The following is a 5465-nucleotide window of genomic DNA, read 5'->3' as shown; positions in this document are numbered from 1 at the left end:
TCTTTAAAGATGGTGTCACAGAACTCTTCAATATCCTCTTCTCTTTACCAAGTGTCCATGTCTGAGTTGCTGTTTTCTATACTAACTTCTCCCGTGATTTACTAACTTCTCCTTAAAGACCACACAAACACAAGCACACCTACTAGGAGTGGTTTGTCACAGGGATTTGTCACACTTGCTTCCTTCATTTTTAATAATTCTACAACATTCTGTGCCATTTTTCCAAGACAAAGTGAGGAAAGGAAAGTTGGAGAAGACTCCAGCACTTTTCACATAGGAATGTGACTGTCTGGTGAACTTTGAAATACCATGGACTAGATGCCAGTAGCTCTACATTCCTTCCCTCCTTGACCCTTGAACACTCAGAGACTTCACAAACACTTCAGTCAGAACCAGCCCCTTAAGGAACGTGCCTGCTGTTGCCCCTTGTGCTGCAGATACTTTCTCTCCTCATGAACAAAAGAGAAGCAGACTGAAATACTAAAATGCTTAGTTTTTCAAAGAAGTTGTAAAATGTTCAGCATTTGAAGTGTCTCTGTCTCTGAATGTCTCAGCCCAACTAGCCTGCTTGTGGTTCCTTTTTTACCAAATCTAGTGTCTCCTAAGGAATGTTCTTCGAAGAGGTAACGTGAGAGGGAGAAAAATGCACCAAGGTTTAAGCACCTTGAGAAACAGGGAATATAATTATGACAACATAATATAATATGTAATAATATACTATGATAACCATGTTATTAGATACCCACCATGGACTCCAAGATCCAGTATAGTCCCATCAAAATATCTTTTTTAAAAAGATTTTTTTTAATTTTATGTGTATGAGTGTGATGCCTGCATGTATGTAACTGCACCCATGTTGTGCAATGCCCACAGAGGTCACAGGAGGGTATTGGATTCCCTGGAACTGGAGTTACAGATGGTTGTTGGCCACCATGTGGGTGCTGGGAATCGAACCTGGATCCTCTGCCAGCACTCTTAACCACTGAGCCAACTCTCCAGTTCCAGTATCAAAATGTCTTATCAGATCATTTTTATTCAAACTATTTTCTCCTGAGCTTAGTTTAGACACAATGTTTCAGGTTTATATACTGATTCATATCAGAAAATAGAAAATCATCCATCTACATAAAATTATTCCTTCCACAGAGCAATATTCTTAATTCGTACTAGACATGAAATGTTATGTTTCATGAGTACACAGAGTAGATAAACAAATGTTTATTCAATTGAAAGATGACTCACATATCTCTGTTTTACCTCTGTCCATTCCTTCCAGAAAACTTTCTGAATGATTTTACTTTGAGCCCCAAAGCCTATTTAGCTCTTCTGTCCTATTGTGAAGTGCTTATATCTGTCTGGGGTCATGCTCCATTACATTTTTTCAATAAAATAGTAGTACACTCCCCCACTCTTTGCCTGTAGGAGGCACAGCTAAAGGTATTTGTACCATGTGAGTGCAGTGCCTGCAGAGGCCAGAAGAGAGCATTGGATCCCCTGGAACTGGAGTTAAGTGTGGTTGTGAGCTGCTCAGTGTAGGTGTAGGGAACTGAACTCTGGTTTTCTTCAAGAGCAGCCAGTGCTCTTAACCACTGAGCTATCTCTCCATCAATAGCAACAACAGTGCTTTTTGGTTTTGTTTTTCTTTGTTTTGTTTAACAAAATACATATTTCAATTACTTCATGCACATCTTTCAGTATGAAAAACCTTCTCTCCCATTCCAGAAGGTGAAAGTTTAATAAGGGCTCTAATTTGGTGAAAAGCTTGCACCTGATTAAATATTTAATATTCACTGAAGAACAAAAAATTCATAATATATACTAGGGAATTTCTTGTCATGGTGATTCATTTCTATTTTAATTTCTGTTCTCTCCTCTTCCTTTGTATCCATTCATACAATGAGCAATTCTTTAATCATTCACTCCAGAAATGGAATTTTCAGAAACTTGTGTGGGTCAATGGGTCAGAAACACAAAAGAAATGTCGTCTTTATTTACACTCTTCCTGCTCCAAGATAGTTGCAAATTATAAAACCCTTAGTTATCTTAAAACAGAGGGAGCAGAATAAAAGATCTGAATTATTAGATTGAATAGCAGCAAAATATGCCACTTCCATAGCAGAAATTATACTGAAATTTTTATCTTCTGTAGTATCCAGTAGCTTGAAGGCACACAAGTGGGCTGTGACTCATGGCTAAGAGAGAAACTGTTCCAAGAGGAACAGGCAGCAGTCAGCACCTGAGCCTCCAGATACACTTTTAGTAAAACATCTGCTCTGGTGCCAGGCTCTGCCATCACAGAGGAGTGTTCCAACCAAGGTGTGTCACACTTAGCTTTTAATAACAGATCTATAAATGAATTAGGGTCATTTCTGTACACATGTACTTACTTGTTTAAGATGGCTTTTCTTTTAGATTTGGTAAAATTTAACATGTTTTTGGTCAGGACTTTAAATAAGTGGCTTGATTAAACTCAGGTTTGAAGGACTGCTCATGCCAGCAATCCATTATGAGAAAGACCAATGACTGAGTCACATGGAGCAAGGGATGCAGGGAAAGAAAGGGATGCAGGACCACCAACAGAGGATCACTCTTTTTCCATTCATTCTTTCCACAACTGAAGATGGTCCAGGTTACCTAATGGGTGGGAATTAAAGAGGTTAATAAAGGTGGGGAGTCATAAAATACATGTTGAACGTCACAGTTTCTGCAATAAAAGGCAAAGTGAATCGAAACCTCTTTTTTTTCTTGTTTGTTTTGGTTTATGGTTTTCGGGGGGTTTTTTGGACAGGGTCTTCTATAGCCCCAGCTGACCTGGAATTCTCTATGTAGACAAGCTAGCCTACACATTGATCCACCTGCTTCTGCCTCCACCTATATCAGTCAGGTAAGTGAAACCTAATTTAACAAGTTGACAAGTCCATCTTGATAAGAGGAAAGAGGTGGAGGGAAAGAGAGAGGAGGGAGAGACATAGGAGCAGACAGCTAAGATACATAGCATTTATTAAACAAACAATCATGGGATGTGTTGCTGTGTCGGTTTTGTTCATTTATTCGATGTTTTAATGACTTCCTGAGGCAAACCAAGGTGAATTTCATATATGTAAAGTGTACTTCTTATATGTATGTTTCATATATCTGTTAGAATGATTATAGTCTACTGGATAATTCCAAGTCTTGTCAAGTTGGCAATGATGATTGCCCATCACCCTCCTGGGACTAGGGCATGCATTTCATCTGCCTCTCGGGACTCAGACCTCCTAGTCCTAGATACTTCAAACTCTAGCAAGATCACAGTGGTCCTAGTTTCTTGTGATCTGGCCTTTGCTGTCTGCACCATCCACTTGCCTCCTTCTCAGCCCTTTGGATTTGAGTCTACACCACCAGCTTTCCTAATGGATATTCAGACAATCCATCCCTATAATAAATGTCTTCACCTATTTCTTTTTAAAAATTTATTATTTTTATTTTATGTGTATGAGTGTATTGACTGCATGTATGTAAGTGCAGCCATGTCGTGCAATGCCTGCAGATGTCAGAAGAGTACATTGAATTCTCCTGGAACTGCAGTTATAGATGGTTCTTAGCCACCATGTGGGTGCTGGAAATAAAACCCAGGTGCTGTGCATGAGCAGTCAGTGCTCTTAACCACTGAGCCATCTCTCCAGCCCTGGTCTTCTCCTATTTCTGTGCATCATATTGGTTCTGATTCTCTGGGAACTGTGACTAATATTGGGCTCAATTAAGGGTAATTAGTTGCTGCTGTGGGTTACTTTTGTAAGCTAAGTGTAGGCAAGATGATGGACAAGGAAACTGAATCTGGAGAAAGTAGCCAAGTGCTTATTTATATTTCCTACAAAATCAGATGGTAACTGGAAGCCATTTCTACACACACACACACACACACACACACACACGCGCACACGCACACGCACACGCACAAGAGTATTCACTTCAGTTCTCTTTCAGTGAGCTGATGCAGAGCACAATGCTGCTGTGCATTTAGAGATAAACTAAAATTTGCAAACCACTTGGTCTTTAGTGATTTTGGACAGACTTAAGTAAGTCCAGTCTTTCTACCAGTCCAGGAAGCTGAGGGTTGAAGGAATGTCAGTGATATGTCCTATAATATCATTTGAAACCAGAGGTAAAGCTATTTGCAATTGCCAGTCCCAGTTCAGTTGACTCAAGGCATCAGCAAAGTCCCTGAGTGTTCTGTCTATGGAGAGTGTGTGATTTCTACCATAATTATGACATCTGCAAAAAAGCTTGGAAATGACATCACAACCAATAAAAACCAGTCTAATAGTGTCAGAGCAAGAGATGACTCATATGTTGGAATTTAAGGTGCCAGGAAAGTATAATATATAAGCATTGTGATTAAATAATTGGTAAGTTTTATAGTAGAATGCTAGACAAATTTTAAAGAGAAGAAAATTCTTGTTGCTTTTGAAACGTTGAATGGTCCTGGAGGGCATTATTGCGTCAAGTGAAATATGTCAGGCGTCAGTGGACAAGCACTTCATGATCTCACATACAGGAGGAAGTGTAAAGAGAAACTGCCTAAAACAAAGAAAATGGTGAACATGAGAGGTTGTAGGAGATGTTGGTCATAAGATTCAAGATTTCAGTTAGAAAAGAGTAAGTTCAGGAGATAATTTCACCTTGTGATGATTATGGTTGGTAACATATATTATTATGCACTTGAAAATTGCAAAGAAAACAGATATTTAGTAGACTCTATATAAAAAGTGAGACACATTAAGGCAATGCAGGACTTCTTTGTCTTTTTCATTGATTTAAATTGATTTGTGAATTTTATACAATATATTTTGATCATTTTTAGATGGCCTCCTGTATCTGCACCACTCCCCTTTCCCCCTTTCTAACCCTGCACCAAATTCTCTCTCTCTCTCTCCCTCTCTCTCTCTCTCTCTGTGTGTGTATGTGTGTGTGTGTGTGTGTGTGTGTGTGTGTAAAGACCTATAGAGTCAGGTTTGTGTCCCCAAATGCTCTTCAGCGTGGGTTCATTCACTCAGGTCTAGTCAACCCACCAACCTAGTAAGAGTCTAAATAAGGCTGAATTTCTCCTTTTCAGCAGGTAAGGCTGGGATTTCTTACTCACTCCCCCATGTCTATGCTGGGATTTTGTCTGGTTTGAGTTTGCATAGGACTTGTGCATGCTGTCACCATTGCTGTGAGTTCATATGAGTAACTGACGGCTCTCTGGAAAACTCTGTTTCTTTGTGGTCATTCACCACCTCTGGCTCTTACCATTTTTCTGACCCCTCTTCCACAGTGATCCCAGAACCTGTGTAGGAAGAAGTTTGACAAAGGTGTCTCAATCAGATTTGAACACTCATCACTCTCTTATTCTCCGCACATTCACCAGTTATGTTTTTCTGTGTTAATCACTATCTGCTTAATGAGGAAGCTTCTCTGCTAAGAGCTGGGAGGTATAGTAATCT

This window comes from Nannospalax galili, unplaced genomic scaffold, assembly GCF_000622305.1.
Source record: "Nannospalax galili isolate Female #2095 unplaced genomic scaffold, S.galili_v1.0 scaffold267, whole genome shotgun sequence".
Taxonomy (NCBI): Eukaryota; Metazoa; Chordata; class Mammalia; order Rodentia; family Spalacidae; genus Nannospalax; species Nannospalax galili.
This window is presented reverse-complemented; position numbering follows the sequence as displayed.